The sequence below is a fragment of the Triplophysa rosa genome, linkage group LG7 (genome assembly GCF_024868665.1).
Source record: "Triplophysa rosa linkage group LG7, Trosa_1v2, whole genome shotgun sequence".
Taxonomy (NCBI): domain Eukaryota; kingdom Metazoa; phylum Chordata; class Actinopteri; order Cypriniformes; family Nemacheilidae; genus Triplophysa; species Triplophysa rosa.
Window position 1 is genome coordinate 24,415,138 of NC_079896.1, and position 22,029 is coordinate 24,437,166.

General features: G+C 38.3%; 1 protein-coding gene across 4 annotated transcripts in view; it reads left to right on the forward strand.

The window, feature by feature from the left end:
* LOC130556482 (protocadherin-9) overlaps nt 1-22,029 on the forward strand; it is a 221,181-nt gene that overhangs the window by 176,809 nt on the left and 22,343 nt on the right. The gene's annotated exons all lie outside the window — the stretch shown is intronic.

A 22,029-nucleotide genomic window follows, 5' to 3' on the forward strand; every position in this document is an offset into this window, starting at 1 on the left:
TGGTCATTAGCTAGTTTTTTTAATCCTGCAAATCGGTTCTTGTTCTTGAACAAGGTTAGTATGTTTTATTATCAATTGCATGTGTCCCAATTCTCTGTGGCAACTGACTCATTTACTGTAGAACGTAAGGTAATTTGCATTTGCTATAAACAATAATTTATTTACATCTCTTGCGGTTAAGTTTTCATAGATTGTCACAGTTCTGTATTGACAATAATCAATTAGTGACCGAGATTGTTAATACTATGAACAATTGATAATTATTTTCATACTTCATATACAATAACACTGTGAATAATTCAGCGCCAGTATCTGGGTGAAACTTAAAAATAATGTAGTAGGTGCTGGTTTTGTATCTGCTTTACATTTTCAGAGTCACAATGGTCACAAACTCTCTTTCAGCCTCTCTGCACTCATAATTTGGGTGTGATTCAACTATCAAAAGAAAACTCAAAATGAACAACATCCAAGATAAATAGATAACTTCATTTTTATTTGAATAGATATTGTGATAGTATCAATAATTGAGTATTAAAAATATGATATTGTGACAGCCCTATTTTCTAAATGCTATTACTCTTTATACGCTTTATATGTGTGTTGACTTATTCACAGTATGTTTTATTTGTTATTTCTGATTTGATGTTGACTTACCTTTCACTGCAGCTGTAAGAATCCATTAGATCTCAGTTCACTGACCCGAGTTGTTATGGCTTATTGTGAGTCTGTGAGTTGTTGAATCATGAATGAAATGTTCAGACTACTTTTGCTTAAATGAGTTCAAGCAATTCAATGGCATAGCTGTTCTGGACCAAGATGTACTGGATAACCAGCAAAAACCACCATAGACCAGTCAGAAACCATGCTCCAAAAACACATTCTGCTTTTCCAGCGGGGTATATGCCTGTATGGCCGGTCGGAGCAGAGAATCTAATGCCTGTGGCACATTGCTGCTGTGATGTCTCTGTGGAGCTAACATGTCACACCGAGTGACAGAAGCCCATCAACACTGACAAGATCCACCGACCTCCCGGGGTCATGTGATCGGTGAGGAACGGTGTTAGACGTGGCTACAGAACCGTTGACGCTCGTGGAGGGTTTGACCTTTCACTTCAGCGGGGCTGGTGTTGGAAGATTGAAAGCTGTAGTGCTCTTTTAGCTGGTGCTTTGGTTTTGCCCTTGAGCCGGAGTAGCCATCATCACTTTATGAGTTAGAACTGTAAGCGTCATCATCAGCGGTGTCAGGGAACAGGGTTCTGTTGCTAAAGGCCCGTCAGCGTGTGAGTCAGCGTTCACTTGATCCTTTCTGTCAAATTAAACAGAGGCCGTTTGGCTATTTCTGTTAAATGCTTCACAACACAAATGATCTAGGAGCAGTTTTCTCATGTCATAGTTCTTTCTTTCTCATGTTAACCATTGTCATGTTAACAAGGCCAGCCACAGAGATTTTGCTTTGTAATCACTCATGAGAACTCTACTTAGTTATGTTTTATTTTATTGTCTCAAGAGTCTCAACGGTCTTACTTTAATTGTCTAGTTTGAACGCATGCTTTGTTTAACGCCATATGTATTGTGGATGGCATAGCTCTGATGATTTTCTTAGCTGAAACAATTAAGATTATATCGAAATCTCTTTTTTTATTGGAGCCTTTGGTATCTTTCTACATCTTCCACATTTTGTGACTTTGTTGACATCTCTTGTTCATTTTCATTTTACATTTACGCATTGGGCATACGCTTTTATCCATACAGTGCATTAAGGTATACAGTATGTACATTTGACCTTTTGACCTGTACCATGACCTTTGAGGTGCTAATGCAATGCTCTACCAATTGAGCTAATGTTTTTTTTTTTTCTCAGGAGACTTAATTCCATTTATTGTTGTCCATGAAAATTTTTTTTGTCATTCTGAGAAGAAGAAGAGAACAGGTACAGTTTCCTATGGGTTGAGCTTGTGATCATAGGATATGAAAGAAAAGAAAGAGAGTTGTCAAGTTGTTTTATAAGATGAAAAGGTCTCGTTAAAGACAATCCAAGTATGTACGAAGATGTTGTTTTGTTTACAGTGTCTCACATGGAAACCTTGAACTGAGATTCATTACTCCAAACCATCATCGGTTGCTATAGCGAGGCGTCTTAATTAAATGAGTTCTCATGTGAATAAATCCCACGTAGCGAGCGAGTGAGCACACCAAACTCTGTGCATTATTAAATCGCCGCTTTACTCTTATTTACTGTAATATTGATTGTGATATTATTACCGTGACATTCTGAGGTGCACAAACAAAGCGGCGACTAATTAATCACATGCTTACGACTCAATACGCATTTGTTGTATTAACATTTTTAAAGATCGGAAGGGCAGGATTATGCGCTTAGGAACCTCTGCTTCACTTGTTAGGCCAAGTTTGGAAGTAATATTGATATTTGGCTCTAAGAATGTACATATACATAAAACTACAGCCCCCGGGACTCGTGTTCCTTTGTGAATAAAGATAGGGATTAATCAAAGGCTATGAATTTTTATTTTCTTTAATCTTGAGCAGCGGCCGTCGGTGATGAAGGGAGGGGTGAGGGATGGACTGGGAGCTGTGTTTTAAATAGTAGTCCATTTAGCAAAACTGTTCTTTCCTAATGTGGAAGTAATAGGAACCGCTTAATCTTGGTGGAAGATAAAAGAAAGAATGGAGCCATTTGTGTGCATGAGATATTTTCAAGGATGGATTACTTAAAGCCGTGGGTGGGCTTACGACTGGGGTGTGTACGACTTCTTTTACAATCATTTCTCTGATGCGGTACGAATTTGTCATAGAAATGAATAAGCCACAGATATAGAGTTACTTTTATTCATGCAGTTAAAGTTTATTAATGTTCCCAGATCGAATGATACCACATAAAAACATCAAGGCTGGTATAGCATGGGCAAGAATATAGTTGTGTGTCCTGTGTAAATTCAAAAATACTTAAAGTTCACCCGAAATAAAAATGTATAGTATATACCATTATTTATTCACCTTCATGTCGTTCAAAACCTGTGGAACACAAAAGAAGATGTCTAAGTGGTTTTGTGCATACAATGGAGGTCCAATGGGGGCCAGCGTTCTTCTTTTGGTTACCAACGTTCTTTAAAATATCTTCTTTTGTGTTCTGCAGAAGAAAGAAAGTCATACAGGTTTGGAATGTCATGAGGGTGAGTGAATGATGAAAAAAAATATTTTTACCAAACATCTTTTGGTGTATTCAATGATATTTCTGATGGATTCAGCAACCGTCTGAAGCCTTTTAGTGCAATGATTATTATTTTTCAGACTGCTGAGCTCCAGTTATATATTCTTGCCGAGAAAACCTTCAGCGTAGACTGTTAAGAATTAAAGAGGCCAGTAGCTAAATGGCAAGATGTGACATTTATACTTTTATTGCCCGTGCCATTAGATTTGGCATTGAGAATTCACTGTCTGGCAAAACTCCTCACCGTCACGCCGCAACCTTCCCGTCCCCTATGAAAGTCTTAACGTAAATTTCCGCCGTGCTTTGTTGTTTGGATAATCATAGCCCGATGTGTTTTATTTCACTTGCTTACTGGCTTCTGTCCAAATATCTGACTCGGGCGAACAGATCATTCATTCAACAGGCTAATTTATTACTTTTCCCCTCGTTTTGGAATAATATACAGTGTACCTGCATCTAAGGTTACCTGCGCACACACCCAGCATGGTAATGTTTCAGTCTGCGCCCAGGGTCTCCGATAATAAGCTCTGGCTAGTTGCCTTGTATTTTTTGGGGGGAGGACGTTAATTGAAAATAACATTTATATTCAGGGACGGAATCGCTCTGGATTCCTAACTGAATTTAATGAATCCACACTGCAAGAGAGTTCATTGGCAAATGCGAACGATAAGAGTAAAGAGGAAAAATGATGGTAGGCTGGTTTAAAATCCAATTTAAGATAGATTCTCATTCTGCGCTATTGCGAGCTGAATGCGTGTCTCATATAATAGAGTAATCTAAAAATAATGCTGTACAATTTTACATGTAATTCGTCCATTTTATCCATAAGGGCATATTGTATAATGAACAAAACCTGTACTGAGTTTAAAGGGTTGGTTGGTTTGCTTATAATGATGATTCTTCCATCATTTTTTCACCCTTCTGTTGTTGTTAACCTGTGTTCTGTTATTTTTATGTCATATTTAAAAAACAGCTTTTTGTATTGAAGGACAAGTTGTATTGAGAACAGATATCCAGCTTCATAAATGCAGAATAAACAATATTTCCTAACACAAAGCTGTCACACTGTATGGCTTCAAAATACTTAGAACATAATTTAGATTTACTGCTCTTATGTTTCTCACAGGTTTTTTTTACCGTGTTTGAAGTGGTAGGCTTTGTTCACATTTGACTTCCTTTTTGACAAGAACAAGTTGACAATGGTGCTTTTTTAGTGGTTACAAATAGCAGCCGGCAATGTTCAGGGGCAGCATTTGTGCACGAAGGGTCGAGAGTCAGGCCTCATAGGCAGCGTAACTGAATTATATTTGAATTTTAAACCGAGAGTGTCTTTGCATCACATATTTTAAAACTACAATGCTACTTTCTCATTAGAAATGCAATCAAAAGTTATTTAAAGTGAAAATGAAACTTACATTTATACAAAACTATGCTCCAACCGGCGTTTCGGCCGCCATTTTATTTTTTCGAGCTTGATCCTGCTCGACCAATCACCTTCCTTGCATGTTGTTATGGAAACGACAGGTCTTGCTACTCGCTTGTCATTGGTTAGCTGTGAAAAATGTGCTTTAGGTAGGACGTTTTTTTTTTCAGAAAAGCGAACTTTTTTCAACTTCAAAAGACACTCTGAGCTGCAGAAAAAGACGCCGGCGCTGGTTTTTAAAAACACGCTCAGGACTTTTGAAAACGCAGTTTACTCTTTGGGATTATAATGTAAAACAGACACTAACAGCTTCAAATGTAAACACAGCCTTACAGTGGTATACACTGTCAGTGTGTGCAAAACAGCACCACAAAGTCTTTTCAAATATTCTCCTTCCAGAAAAATTCCAGAAATTCCTGAAAATATTCTCCTTCCAGAAAAATTCCAGATATTCCAGAAAAACATTCTCCTTCCAGAAAAATTCCAGAAATTCCAGAAAAATAATATCCTTCCAGAAAAATTCCAGAAAATCCAGATAAAATATTCTCCTTCCAGAAAAATTCCAGAAAAATAAAAAGAGATTTTTTGCTCGACAGATCCTGTTATTATATTGATAAATTGCAGCGAAGGATGTGTCCCTAGCTCCCTAGATCTGTACATCCTTTTTATATGAGAATCTCTAAAATACTGCAGTTCCCCTAAACAAAGTACATGAGTACCGTTTTTTAAAAAGAGACATGAGAGATCGCATAGCGTGATGTTAAGTTGTTGGCATCTGCACAAGCTCGGCCTTCTGGCGTTCGGCTGGATTTTTTAGTTCATTGTGTGTCGCAACAGGCGTGTTATCGACTAAATCATAGAGTCTCTCTACAGAGACCCCCAACCAGTAGCTTGGCTCTCACACCTTCAAAGATCGACCACATCAAGCACGACACGTTTCTCGGTTTGGTTCTGTTTGTTTAAAAAGAGCTGGGCTTTCAAAGATATATTTACAGATCAAGAGAAACCGAGAGGGCCACTTGCAGGAAAGATTTGTAATGTTTGTTCGATCGATGGATTTATGGAGACTAGCAGGCAATTGTGGTGACACGTGGCTTATTCCCTGCAAATCTGACCATCTTTAAACAAACATCTTACTCTACTTGACCACACCACCCCCATGCCTTGTGTCTGTGATACAGTCTGCGTACAGTTAAGTTGTGAAATGGACATTGGACTATAGCGATAGAAAATTGGTGTAATTAGCGGTGAGTTCTCTCGGTCGGGTTCAGAGCTGTTGTGTTTGCTGTGATCTCCCAGGTTTCTTGTGATGATGTAAATGAGTTTGATCTTTATTAAACTCGTTCACCCCACAGTGCGCCGCATGGTGCGAACACCCGCGAGTTCTGATGACTCTTTCGCACAAACACTCTAACCTCTCACAAACGCGTGGCGTGCTAAAACGCACCAAACCGCCGGCGAGGGAATAGCATGAATCAGAACCTTTGAGCTCAAACAAATGCCTGCCGTCTGCCAGTGATATTAAGATAAAACATGTATAAATATAATTTAACAAAGTCTGCCCTTAGCCTGAATAAAGGCTCAAAAACTGTTCTGTATTACTTATTTTGTTATCAGTCAGTGCTTACAGTTATAGACCACTTCGGAAAATTGATGGTCCAGAGGAATTGAATTGAAATTTTTTTAACAGAATTTATAAAACTGTACAAAATAACAAGTGTCCCATACACTTTAAAAAAACTGTCGAGAATAAAAACACAACAAAGCCAAAGGCTTATTCCATTGCGCCCCTCGATGTTGATAAAAAGAATAAAGGCTACGTACAGAAGTGACAGAAAACACAAACATACCTCCTAATCACATATTAAAACTACACAATAGAAACAAATATACAATATAAACACAAATCCAACCACAATGACAACTACCTAACTAGCATCTCCTAACAACCGTTTTTCAATACCCTTTTAAAACTCCTCAATTCTGTTCTACCCATTGATAGATGTCGGCAACTTATTCCATGCTATTGCACTAGTATATAAAAACATAGTTTTACCCACCAAGCTTCTGAACTCACAAGGACAAATGTTAAAATCCCTACACCTAGTATCATAAAAATGTTGATTTCTCACCATATGATAGTAATTCACTTAATATCTTGGAACAACATTATTAAACATTTTACGAGTCATACCCAATTTTTTAAAAAGCATTATTTTTTTTCCACAGGCAACCAACCCAGCTCCTTAAAACAGTCACAATGCAAATGTACATGAGGATGCGGTTTTAACATTTGTTTTGCGCAGTTTGTAATTTATTCTTTATACTCCAGGAACAGCTACTGTACCAAAAAAACTGTTGCATGATCAAAATGAGGTTGAATCAAGGCATTTGCCAGCAATTTTAAAGAATAAACATCTAATAATTCAGCTTGCCTTGCTAAAAACTTTATCCCACCACATATTTTTGCAAGCATTTTGCTAGCCATATAGTCACCAGTTAATTTACTATCTATTAGGCAACCCAAATGATTTACTACGCTTTTTGACTCTATAACCACATCATTAATTTTGACTGAAAAACTAGAATCCTGCTTGGTTAATTTCATTCTTGAAGCAAAAAGAACAGCTTCAGTTTTACCTAAATGTAAAATAACTTCTATTCTAAAAACCAATTTGAAATCCCTTTTAACTGCAAGGAAATTATCTTCTCTACTACCACTTTATCCCGATGAGCTACCAAAATTGCTGCATCATCGGTGTAGAGAAAAAGTTCCTCTGAGCATGCAACCTTTAAATCATTAATGTATAAAAGAAAAAAACAAGGGGCCTAAAATGCTCCCTTGAGGAACACCGCGAGTAATTGGTAGAGAATCAGACATTTCACCTTTAATATCCACTAACTGCTTTCTATCTACAAGATAAGACTGAACCCACTTAAGAGATTTCTCATCAAACCCTATTGCCTTTAGTTTGTAGAATACAATTTTGTGATCTATAGTATACAATGCTTTCTGGAGATCCAACATAACCATACCACAAAATTTCCCACTATCAACAGCTTTCCTTATACTATCAGTCAAATGTAATATACAGGTCTCGGTGGAGTGTGAAGTCCTAAAACCTGACTGCAAATCATACAAAATACTGTTTTTAGAAATATAATTTTCAATCTGGTTATATACAACTTTTCCTTGATCTTGGACAACCCACATAACATAGAAACAGGCCTATAATTAACCTTATCTGATTTGCAACCCTTTTTATGTAATGGGATAACTCAAGCACTTTTAAAATGAATTGGTAATTTCCCTTGTTCAATGGATAGATTTAATATATGTGATACATAAGGGGCTATCACCATCGCTTAATCCTTAAAGAATTTAGCTGGAATATTATCAATCCCGGGAGCCTTATTTATTTTCAATTCAGTAAGACAATTGTAGACCTCAATTTCAGTAACTGGGCTCAATTTGAAAGATTCATGAACTACAGCAATTTGTCCATAAAATGACTGAATCACCTTCTCTTTATAAATATTAGGGCTTCCTGGGATTTGCTTACGTAAGTTATCAGCCAAAGATATAAAATAACTATTAAAACTATCAGCGACCTCCTTTGGATGAGAAATTAAGCTTCCTTCCAACTTCAGGTAGATTTTTGAAGAATTCCCATTTACCACATCCGTATAACCCAAATTCTTTAACACTCCCCAAAGTTTTTAAGGCTCCTGTCCATTTTCTCTTATCTTATCTTTAAAAAAAATCCTCCTTGCTTCAATGACCTATCCCTAACCTTATTTCTCCTTTGTTTACAATGCTCAAAACTACAGTAATAGGATCCATATCATTCTTAAACTTCTTAAAGCTATCGTCCCTTAATTTAAGCAGCTGGAGCATTTCATCTGTGATCCACGGTTCAGATCTTTTCTTAACTCTTACTTAGTTTCTTAATAGGTGCTACCTTGTCTAAAACCTTACCGAATGAGTCCATGGAACACCCCCAAGCTTTGTCAACATCTTAACAACTTAATACATGAGACCAACCAACTTTCTCCAAGACATCCCAAAATACCTTGAGACTATACTTTTTCATCAATCTAATTAAAACAGTAAGAACTTCCTGTTTCAGTTTTTTTAACACTAAACAAACATTTGAACGAAATACAACTAACAGCACATTTACAACCGAATCAAAATGTTAAACAAATATATTTAGAATTGAATTATTTGTGATATTTTAAAATAAAATTAATGAAAATGAAAAGAAAGTGCTTTTGGACCAGTGTTTACATGTTGTGACGTGGTCTATAAATCATGCATGAAATAACTCGTACTATTATTCACATCCGTTTGAATGTGAAAATGTAAATAAATTATATGTACAGTATGACTTTCCTCTATTGGCTGAACACAAAAAATGAATTCATGTTAAAATGCCATCATTTTATCATCTTATCTGAGATGCCAGAACTGTACATCTTTACATCTTTGCATGTTCCTGGTGACATTTATAATGCATTTCTTATTCTGACAACAGCATAAGTTAAACTAGTCAGTTGTGTTACACCCTAATAAAAATGAATCATAGGTTAACTGTGGTAACTATAGTTTTTTGGTTTAATTTGTAGTAAAAACAAGGTAAACCACAAATTTACCGTGGTCTCACAATAGCAACCACAGTACCCAAACCATCATAGGTTAGACTACAAATGACAATCAATCTGCCACAAAAGCTTACTTAACTTTGACTAAAACCCTGATTAGTTTTCTAGTTCATGAACTAGCATGCTTGATATGTGTTGGTGCTAGTTCTCAAAGGCGTGTATGCAGTGTCTGTCATAACACTCAGCATGCAGATGTAGCCGTGTTTACCCGACACAAACAGACAAATTAATTTACGCCCTTCAGCTACGGATGAGCGCCACACCTAATTATTGCTCTAGCCTAGCAGCAGGCTCCGGGAATATGTTTAGCACGTGCTAATGTCAGGGGTTGAGGTGGAAGCTCATACGAAACGTTTGATGGGTGTCGCTGAATCCGTTGAATACACGTCAACTAATACCTGTTCTTAATATCACGGACAGTAGAAAGTGACAGGAATGATATGCCTGAGCTGTTTCTGATTGAGGTTAAAAAGAACAAGGTGTTGTGATATTGTGCCTGAGGTAAAACACGGTGAGATTAATACGTCTCTTATCTTCTTTTACATGTGCCGTTATCCTGTATGACACCGTGAACAGGTAAGAAGACTTTTTTCTACATTCATTTAATCTCTTTCAAAGTGAAAATCACATATTGAATGAAAATGTTCTAGCTATGTAATGTATTATTATGACTTGTGTATAGTATATTGTGTGTTTCGTACAGAATTTTGTTTTTGCAACAGGAGATCCAGAGCAAACCCTGACATTGTTGGGCCTAACTATTTGCGAAATATAATTTATGATTTTTATTTAAATACAATTTATTGAAATGAATTCACATTCCGCTGTGCATATGCACGTCACAATATTAACAGCCAGTCAGTACTGACCAATTTAAATTGGTTCTTTCTTTATTTAAACATTACTTAAAAAAATAGTTATGGTCTTGCTTTATTTCAAGTTGGACATAATCTCTGACTGAAAGACTGAGTCATCTGTGTTTGGCACGTTTTTGCTCTTTCTCTCTCAAACTGTTTTAAATAGTTGTCCTTTCTGGACATCAAAATGCTTTCATTTGCTTTGTAGACATTTTAACAGAATACGTATATTCGTGTTTCCTGTGATGGAAGGCGTCTCGCATCATCTGTCAGGTTGGAATTTGTGCTTGCCGTTGTTTACGTCCAGGGCCTTAGACGTGTCAGATTTGATTGTCCATCCGCGACACGTCCTGTTTAACATTTCTCTCACTGAATTAAAAAGCCACTTGATATTTTCCCCGACATCACCTCCACTGGGTATTTAGCGACTCCATCGGAGAGAATATCTGTCATCGCCAAAGAAAAGCTTTTCCGTGCCTTTTTGTCTCCGGGAACGCTTGACGAGAGGAGAGATCAATGACCTGTCAGTCATCGCACGCAAGGCTTCAGGTTTTGTGAAATCATGTGCGAATATGAGAGCTGGCGCTGTGACTCAAGAAGGTGTATACGATGATTACAATTGCAATTTAACCTCCAAGCTGTTGTGATGCTGAACATTAGATGAAATGGAGAATCGCACCGGGCTTTTCTAATTAACTAGTCCAGCTTTATTTTCTTTAGACTTTTGAGTTCTTTTTACAAACCCTTGACACTCGTTGAGGATACAGAGGTTGTCTTCTTCTTCTAATGAATTTCCCAGGGACCTTGAGAGAGCAGGTCTTTAAACAAACACAATTAGTGGTGTCAAAGCACCAGCTCTAGTTAATGCTCCACCATTCACTGCTAATTACAAGCGTGTTTTGAACCGATATTTCATATGTACCGTGAACAGCCAGATCATGGCCTCTGTTTTGTCCTGTTACTGTACTGCTTTTTCTCTACCAGCGATGCCGTTGCCATGATACAGTGCCCGTCAGGAGATTTTCTTTTGATTTTGTGAAGCCAAGATAAATGGCAAATCGGGTTTTTTTTGACATTCAAAATACCCAAACCTACAAATTGTTAATACAGAATTGTATAAATGGGAGAGTTTATAATTCTGCGCATCAATATTCCTTGTAGAGCATTTGTCAGTTTTGACTTTGAGTTACAGGCACATATTTTATTTGGGCCATCTTAGCAAAAACTGTGAAATGATGTTTGTGAGTTTTAAGGATGTTCTCGTAAAGAGTGTGCGTGTCACATCCAGAGGCGCGGGCAATTTAGAGACCCAGTCTAATCCTGTCATAATGCCACTTTGTCCCCTGACATCTGCACTCTGCTCTCTCTCTCTCATAGAAATCTGTCTCTTTCTGTCTGTCTTCCCTTTAAATTTACCCCCAACCTCATCCCTTTAGGCGACTGACCCATATCCAGCAAAGCAATTAACCACTTTGATACGTCAAGTAATTACTTCATTTTTCATGTTAAAATGCACATCATTTAGTGAGGCGTGGAGCAGCTAAGATGGGGAGGGAGAGAGATAGGTCAGTGGCGGTTTGAGGAGATTAACACAAGACTCTCACTGTCTCCACGGCTCGATGGATTGTCTCCAGAGAACATGGGAAATGCGGCAGAGGAAGTGGGCTGCCATTTTGACCTTGGCAGCCAGCTGCTGACGCGCACTGGAGAGTTTCCCTTCGCTCCCCATACTCAATCGTGGCCTTTTGCGAGGGGAGTGCCTCTCGGTACCTCCTTGGGCCCCTTTGTGATTTTACCCCCCATTATTTAACGTGTCACATGCCTGCTGGGCAAGTCGAATCTGTCACCCCCTGTGGAAGAGTGGGATTTTAGAGGATAAGTGGAAGTGTGTGTGGTCCTCTTTGGCTACAGAGACTCCAAAGTACAAGCTCTTAGGCCGTCTAAATATTTCAGCTCCAATTGCGACTGGACCGCTACATGCAGGCGGACAGATCGAAACAGGGAGGCTTTAGCCGAGTTGTTCCCCGTTTAACTGAAGATTCATTCTCTTGATTTCCGTAATGTATTCTTCTGAGGTTTGTGCAGTAATTCAATTTGAGGTAATTGTAGCAGGAATCCGTAATTAAAAGGATTAAAATGCAAGCCGTTTATAGTCGGGTTAAAGAAAGGAGGAAATCTAGTTTCTGGAGGATCTCTGATTCTCTAAAATTCTCAGTGTTGAGGTGGATTTCTCATTTGTTTTGACACTGCTTGGACGAAATGGGGAGGAAACAACATACAAATCAAATCAAAGTGCTTGTTAGACTTTATAGAGAGGGCGACCACAATCTGGGTACCAAGGCCTGGACGATATAATATAACCAAACATGTCCCAGTATTTTTCTGGAAATTTCTCACATTTATAAATATGTCTTAATATTTATGGGAGTATTTGCTTTAAATGACTTAATGGGGTGTTTTTTTTTTCAAAAGAAAAACAAACTTTGAGATGCTTAAATTCAAGATGAAGTCAACTGGACCCTTTAGGAAACTTAAAGGGCTAGTTCACCCAAAAAATTTAATTGGTATTAACTGGCCCCCTTCACTTGCATTGGTTTTGTTTCCATGAAATACTATAGAAGTGAATGGGGTCCAATGCTGTTCGGTTACTAACTTTCTTCAGAATATCTTCTTTTGTGTTCTGAGGAAGAATGTAAGTCGTAAAGGTTTGTAATGACAAGAGGGCGAGTAAATAATGACAGAATTTTCATTTTCGCGTGACCTATCACTTTAAGGAATCTTATTGGCCAAATAAAAAGTGCATTGGAAATTCACAATGGAACTTGATTTATTATCATCCACCAGCAAAACTGGCTATATTGTGAATATTCAACATACTACAGTATATATCACCCTGCCCTGATACCCGTAGATCTACAAACCAAACCACATACACATTCATTCTGCAGTATACGCATTCACAGCACAGCCGAAGCCAGCGGGCGGCACAGGTAACGCACACATTTCTCCCCGTCCAGATGAGTGGGATGTCAGTCATTTGCGGCTGCCTCTGACTGGATCTGCTTTATTTTCTCCAAGGAGGTCCAGATAACCTCAACACCCACGTACACAGCCCCCCGTCCTATAACATATGTCTAAAATGAACATTGCGGCTTGTTCTCCCGTGGCTATTTCCCGCCGGATGAAAGGTCGGGTGAGCTTGATGTTTTCTGAGCGAGCGTGTGCACGCGTTTGTGTGTAAAACTCATTGTTTTTAGCCCTGCTCCCTTCGAGTCGAAGGGCTCAGCTTCATCCATGTGTCATGGTTTTCCGGCAGTGCTCTGAAACACAAAGGAGAAACAGAATAGACTGATTTATTGTACAGCTGGCAGGCAGAAGAGGGGAGGTGGGATATGTTTTGATGTTCTTGTCTCTGAGGATTTGCTATGGGGTATTTGTCTTTGTTTCTCTCCATCAGAGAACAATTGTGTTTTTTTTCTTTTACGGACTGGCTGTGTTGAGACACAATATAGCACTTGCGGTGGACTCATTTTTCTTAATTTGTTCTTCATATTCTAGATTCTCAGACTGTTTTATGCAGTCCAGATCAGTTTCTTTTTCTACTCTGACCCGTTTTTTTTCGGCATTGCATTTTGGGTGGTGGTACCTGAGTCCTCTGAAATTACTTTGATTGTGAAATTTAATAATGATCTTTTTTTGCAACTTTAAATAATTTGTTTTTTAAATTTCAGTGTGATGTGTGATGCATTTATTATTTTTTTTATAGATTATACATTTCATTGGTTGTTGACAACAACTTTATCCAAAACAACTTACAGTGCATTACAATGTACACATTTTATCAGCATTTGTGTTTCCTTCAGTCCCATGAGCATTATGCTACTAACGCAATGCTCCAACTGAGCTACAGAAACGTGTGGATTTGATACGGTTGAGGTGGTGGTTGTTGGACTAGAGATCATCTGTGCTTTGTGCTTACGGTAGCAACGTCAGCACACCTGACAATCTGATGAGAGATGGGCTGATGTAGACGCAAAGACAGGTTGTACCTACCAATCAAACCACGTCAGGAGACGTCCCCATGGACAGGCGCCCCTGTGCAGGAGCGTACGGCCATTCTGAGAGCTGATTGGAGGGTGAAGGGAGATGTGTGTGCAGGTCTGCATCCCTTAACGGTTAGATGTGAAGTTTCTTTATTCAGGCATGAAACATGCCCCAGAAATATATGGCAGGTATGTGTCATGCACTTTTGTCTTACAGTTTCAGGTTTTGTTCATGTTTTTTCTTCAGTGGATCTGTCGATTCTGTTTGTTGCTCCGGTGTGTATTTAGATATTCTGAAGACTGTGACAGGGTTAGACTATGGTAGATAGGTTGACAAAGCTACATATAAAATATTTCTTAGGAGAAATAACAGTAGACACGAATTGGGCAATTGTTGATGTACAGAGTATAAACTGTAGAACTATGCAGTGAAGGTGAATAGCAGATCATTTGGTTTGGGGAAAGTTTATTGAGAAATGTTTGGGTTCATCTTGAGATTTGGGACATTCATCTGCAGTAACCGTTTTATTTTCTTAGCCTTATTTAAACTCTGCTGCGTATAACAATGTTTCAGATATTAACTTGTAAAACATAATGGCTGTGAAGTTCCATAAAGAACCTCCACAGTATGGTATTCTTGCACAGAAGGTTCCTTTTGTAGTAAAAGAGTTCTACAGATTATAAAAAGTTAGAGAAATTATTTTTGGTTCTTTTGAAAACCAAAAATGCTTATTCTTATGGCATGGTTGTGAAAACCCCTTTTAGCACTTTATTTAAAAGAATGTTGTTGAAGAAACTGCTTGTGAGATATGAGGAAAACAATATAAGAACCTGGAGACTTTATTTTTTTTCCTATGCAATCTCGTTCCTGTCTGGGAGAAACAACTGTGATATAAAATAAATCTAATTTGTGAATATTTTCTTCCCTATGGAAATGCCTTTATGTCTGTTTAGCCGATATACTGTAGCTACTATAAGCAAGGTAAAAGTGTATTCATTTCATTAACAAAGAATCAGTGTTTTTGTGTGGAGTTATAGTGTGAGAGAGTAAGACGACTGTAAGAGAGAGACAGACAGAGATGGAGTGAATGAGTGAGCAAGAAAGAGACAGAAGAAACAGAGAGAGAGAGAGGGAGAGAGAGAGATTCAGCCCCTCAGGAGCCGGCTGGTCCAGTTGCTCTTATGCTGCTGTCATCTGTAAAACCATTGGCCCTGTTATCACTGTTCTTTGGTTGCCACGGGAGACCATGTTGCTACTCTGACGAAACTTGTTAACATTGTGTAACCTTGAGTTAAACAACAGTATCAAGCCTCTTTCACACCCCTCCTCTTTTTTTTGCTCTGCCTTGTTGTTGTGTAAATCTCTCTCTCTCTCTGTGTCTCTATCTGATGAATTGTTGAAGTCTTCTAATGCCTAATGACTTTTTAAAAACGATGCTCTGAATATTTAATTCTCAATGGGCCTTATTCATGAAAGAAGAGCAGAGACAATTTCCCCGTAAATCGTTCATAAAATCATTTTTACATATTTGCTTTGTCGCATTCAATTGGGAAGCAAACTCAACTGAGATGTCTGGATATTCTCTATTGTTTCTCCCATACAGTAATGGGATTAAAAGCAACTACTAAAGTCTTACACCTTAGATCCCATTAATAGATTTTCACAAGAGCGCTCACATCAAACTGCACTAATCTTGGCCAAGATGCTCAAATTTGCATTCCAAGGTCAATTAAATCAATATAAACTGGAACATTTCTCAGAAAATTTGTCCAGAATCAAATTAACCAAGCTATAATTGTCGCTTTGTATGCGTCCCCTTACCTATAAAAAAAGCTAGCTCTGAGAAATGTTTACATAAGAAATACTTTACTGAGGAGTTTGTTCTCACATTAGTGACACCAGTTTAAGTTCTTATCGGTTTGAGACTTTCGTCCAAGTTTGCAAAGTTTGATATGGCGCACAACAGCCATTTTGGCTCAAACTAGGAGCTCATACTGAAGAGCAAGAATGTTGGTTCTCTTATTTTATAATCTCTCTCTGTCACTACTTCAGCCACTATCAACAGGAGCAGGTATGCCGGAGACAAGAAAGAAACGGGCAACTTCGCGAAGAGTCTCAACTGTTAGAGGGTCTGGCAAAATAGATAATGGAATTAAATGTGCTTAAATGGGTTTGTTTGTGTGTTGCACTTATTTGTTTTGTGTGTATAGATGGACAGCAAGGTAGATTCTACTTAGCTAATGCTAAAAGTGCCATATGCTGCATATTGATATGCAAATAAATAGTTAAAAGAAATCATTTATTTATTTATTTAATTATGCAGTACAAGTTTATTTTATGGCACACTGTAATTCCAGTTTCTCATTTTATCTCTTACAAAAAATAACCATACAAAAAAGAAACATGGTTACTGTAGTAAAACTATGATTACCACAAATTAACCATAGTTTTCCTAAAGTAACTTTGTTGTAAAACTATGGCTTTAGCAATAGTAATCATTCTGCTATAACTCATCGTGAAGTATAGACTTTGTAACTAGCATTTTTTATATTTCATTTTTTAAGACTTATTTTTGGCGTTTTTTGCCTTTATTTAGAAAGTACAGTATGAGAGAGGACAGGAAGCTAAGTGGTAGAAAGAAGGGGGCGGGATCGCGGAAGTACCACCAGCCAGGATATGAAAATGGGTCGCCCGGAGCGCAACCGACGTGTCGGAGCACTTGCCCACATGGCTGTCGACTCGGACAGCATTTTTTATATTTCTTATTATTTTAGTAATGTTTTGTTTCTATTTCATTTCTATTAATGATTATTGTTATACCTGTGTCTCAAACACATTTTGAGATGATGATGTCACCAATGCCTCTTATTGTTAACCACTCCCCTCTAACCACCCGATTATTTTGGTATAACATGCCTATTTTTTCTAAACAAAATTCATTCCAATAGCTAAAATATTTTGTTATTGTAAAAAGAACTATAACTTTACTATATATTAATTCAATAATTATTTTATTATATAACCTTTTTTATTCAACTACACGCCACATAACCGGATGCGGTTTCATGTTGACATTAAAGTCACCTGAAGGTTAACAATCGCTAATCACAGGTTTCCTCCCCCGCTCGCTTTTTCCTCTCCATTATTTCCCTCCAGATCGACATTGATTAAGAAATAATATGGGGGGAATCAGGCCGGAGTTGCTGGTGTTGATTGGTTGTTTATCTACTTACGACAGCTGGTCTTGTGTTTTCACTGATATCGTTCGTAAGAAAAAAACAACAAATGCCCCGTGAGCATTTCAGCTCTTATTAGCAGTCCCCGAGCAGCCTTGGGTCAGTTTTGTATGCTGTCGAGATCCTTTCTTTAAGGAGACTGAAGGTACTTGAAGTATGTTTTTATGTGGACCCGCTCAAAATACAGGACAAAGCTTTAAATCCCAAAGCAAAAGTACAAGCTCAGCCAATAAGATGACCTGTTAGCATTGGATATATTTGTGATTTCGTGTCTGTGATTTGGTATGTGATAAGAATCTTATTTTGAACAGGAGTTGTATTGATTTGAAGGCATAATATATTTTTCTTTATAACCATTTTTGATAAATAGGAAAGGGACCCCCATAACAAGACCAGCATAGACTCCATAGATTTTTCTAACCGGTTTTTGCCGATTTAGTTCTTTAAACCATTAAACTGGACCAGTCTGACATGTTAAAACCCCCTTTACACCGATTTAAGCTAGTTTTTGCAGCTCGGTGCGCAACCATTTTAGTCGTGAAGCAAAACAGTTCATTTACATTTAGATCCGAAGGAATGTTTCATGTTTGCGCTCGCTGCAGATCTTTAATCGCACCAGGGTCCCACTAAAGCAATGACATCTCTAACTTATGACAGGAACATGACAACTGTAAGTTCACTTAGGATAATTGTGGATGTATCAAGCCATGCTGACAACATGTATAATTTCCCACGAAGAGCCAAATGAAAGGAGGTGAGAAGAATGGCGTGTTGGGAAACGGTTTGACAAAGTGTGACAATGATGGAAGCAGACTTCTCTCTTTGCTCTCGGCGTGCTGAGATGGAGGATAGCAGGTTGTTTGCACGTTCAACGCTGCGCTGACAGGGATTATCGAGGACGATTTCAAAGAGCTGTTCTTGCAATTCAACTCGCTGTACCGCGTTTGCTTCTCTCCGCCATATCCTCGGCATCGTGCTGACACCGAAATAGACTGCGGCGCTTTGGATCCGTGGACTCGCACTCATGGGTGGGCATCTGACAAGAACGCTTACAGACCGGGCCATGCTTTTACCCGGCCATCAAATAAAAACCCAACACCGTGTGTCTGAAAGAACCTCAAGCCCTTTGAGCGCATTCACCGAGAGCATTCTCCTGGCATCGGTTTTGAATATTCCAATGACCCGCTGTCCCTGGGCACTAATAGCGTGACATAGATTTGTATCACACTTTCTAATGGTTCTTGTGAATAAACGAAAATGATTACAGTTCAGTCTAGAACAGGGGGTCGAAGGTCAGATTGGATAAAACACCACCTTTTGCCGGTTATTTCGTTTTTTATGTTTTGGCCATTGGCATATTTTTGGAGAGCATGTGCATGACACATGCTTTTCTGTAGCCCGTCAACCAGTATTTCACTCCCTGTCTCTATGTAGTTTAAAATATAACAATATGTACATTTATGATACTAATAAATAGGGGAAATTCAGTAAGATTGTGTTTGGTTGAGCTTGTCCTCCATCATTAAAAGATCTCAGCTCTCTCAATTTGTCAGGTACCTGCATGTTGAAGTTTCTAACAGCATTAGTTCGAGAGAACGTCTTAATTAAAAGATCTGAGCTACGAGCGAGTGTTGCCGGGTGAATCGAGCAGATGCTGAAAAGCGCGTTCTGCGGCGAACGTTCGCCGTGTCTCCATACACGGTTGCCGCTCGCAATGGAAATCAACGCTGCAAAGACAAGCTGAGCCTAATAATATTTAACCAAATAAACAACACAGCGATAATATTCCATCACTTGTTTCTCTTGTTTTCCTCTCGCATTCGCCTGTGCTGTCAGGTGTGCCGGTGCACAATAGATTAACGCTGTGGAATAATAGGGTTTAGCTGAGCAGATTATGTATCTGCGTGACCAGAGAAGGGCTCTTTTAACACGCATAGTGTGCGCAGTATGTTAACATGATCAGTATGTGTGGGCCAAGTCTACAGGCTACTGTGTAAAATGTAGTTTCTTCGTTAAACCTACGGGAAGGTAATTATGACTTATGAATTTCATATGTAAATTCTCTCATTGGTCTTTCTTAAGATTTAAGGTTATAATCTATAAACATGCTATGATATGTCATTAAAGAGAAATGCTATTTGGTGAATCTGTTTCCCCTGCATTATTGTTTGGTCTCTCATTTAAAGGTGCTGTGCGTACAATTTTTTCAGGATCTATTGACAGAAATGCAATATAATATACATAGCTATTTCTTCAGAGGTGTATACAGACCTTACATAATGAAGCGTTACGTTTTAATTACTTTAGAATGAGCTATTTCTATCTACATACACCGCGGGTCGCCTTGCATGGAATTCTCCATGTTGGTTCTAGAGTACGGGCAAACTGCTCTACAGAACACGCTTCGTAAATACGTTATCTCCTTCGGAAAAAAAGTGGGTGGATTGAGCTGTCGGTTGCAATTCGCAACCTCACCGCTAGATGCCGCTAAATTACATACACTGGACCTTTAAAAGTAATAAATCTGTCTTAAAATAATGATTATGCAAAATGCTGAGATCCAGTGTAATATTATTACAGTTAATAAAAACACATTTTTGCTTTGGTGTTGGGGTTATATGAGCTTCAATGATGGGCCTTTAGGGGTCGATGTCCACAAGAGATTGGTTTTGCTTCACATTGTGTTTCATATTTGATCATTGCTGAAAGGCCTGGTCCACACTGTATTCTTTTTTTCAAAAAACATGCACCCATTAGGACAAAAACTGTTGTCTGAATAACATGAATAAACTCTTAATAGGACACTTCAGACTTGATTGTAATGCCGTTTCTTAATTCGGGTCATTCGCACAAAGGTGCCACTGTGCTTGTCAAAGTCCAATCCGATTGAAACTTGAAATTTCCATGAATATGAGACGCTCCCTTAGCATCCTATCGGGGACTGTTTTCTACATTAGTTTCAATGCTGTTTCATTAAAAGTATCTCGGCTCCTTGAGCCGACACCACATTCCAAACGCTCTGTCCTTGCCAAGTTTTGCTCACCTACATATTAGACGAGCGTTAATTCCCTGGGCTGGGAATTTAAAAGCCGGGCTCCTGCTGTAATTGCAGTTCCTGATAATCTATAAATCATAGCTGTGAGGTCATCTCATAAACTCTTATCAGCCTGAGATTAAGGAATGCTCACATTTGCACCCCCCGTTCATCTCATTTCGTGGAAGACTCGCCCCTGGAGAAGATTGATTTTGCTTTCTTCAAAACAACACATTAGTTCTTAACGCGTAATTCCATCACGTCCAAATGAGAGCCGGGTTATTTGCGACTACGCAGGAATCATCAAACCTTGACACGAGAATTGTTTCTTAAGATAAAAAGGTTAAATAACAATAAAAGCGTATTTTGGGTACAGCTAAACCATCTCCCTGCAGCGCCATTCCAAAAGATGCTTGTGCAGCATACAGATCATCAGCCAGATCCATCACAGGCGATTAAACGCTCGACTTGTCTCTAAGCTAAGACACATTGGTCTCCCCAACAAGCCGACATCTCTGTGGCAAAGAACATGACACCCACAATGACCATGCAGCGATCTTTTGTCCAGTTCAAAGATTGACAACATTCCCAGCATTCAGCAAATAATGTACAGTATATGCGGCACCATCTTTGTGGTGTCATTTTCCATTTCAGATACTTGAAACAATATTTAACTTGCGTTTTGTTTCGACGTAATGGCCCATTTACAGTAATGACTCAAAAAAAGGAAAGTTTATGTTCTGTCGACATATATTGACATGCATGTAGTTTAAAACCTGTGGAGTACAAAAGATGATATTTTGAGTGGTTTTGGGTCCATAAAATGGAGGTCCAGTGTTGTTTGGTTACCAACATTCTTCAGAATATCTTCTTTTGTGTTCTGGTGGCATTGGAATGAGAGAGTAAACAATGAAAGAATTTTCATTTCTGGAAAGGGGCTAATTTTGGAATTCTTGTATTTACAACAATTATAGAGTGCCAACTCTCCACCATGAAGACAGTATTTAAAAAGTTAATCTTAACATGATTTATAATGAAGAAAATAAAGAACAGTAAATTGAAAAATAGTCAAATAGGTCCTTCTGCATAATCCTGTTATAGAAACAAGTCTTGTTTTTACTCAAATAAAAAGGTCTGTGATATTACCATACTGGTGCATAATTTGTGGGTTGTGATGCATAAATTCATAGCGTCTATTGCCTGGAGATGGAGGGCAATGTTTCATACAAACAGTTTTCTGCTTCAGAGTTTCTGCAATGAGAAAAATTGCACATTGTTATTTTGTCCTTGAACAGAACAAAATGCTTTTCTGTAAGTTTCATTCAAAATTAGGCTTTCTGTGCAGCGAATATGGTTGTGGGAAAGAATTCACTCGGTTGGTGTATTGAACATCTACAGAAAGACAAGCTCACCGCTGGCAGCCATCTTAACAAAACTTTGTACTTTGTCACAAGTAGATGTTACACAATTCAGTGGTGTTTTGCGATGTCCATTAATTGTAGTTTGGGCATGGAAAACTTCTGAACAGGCTTCTCACAAAA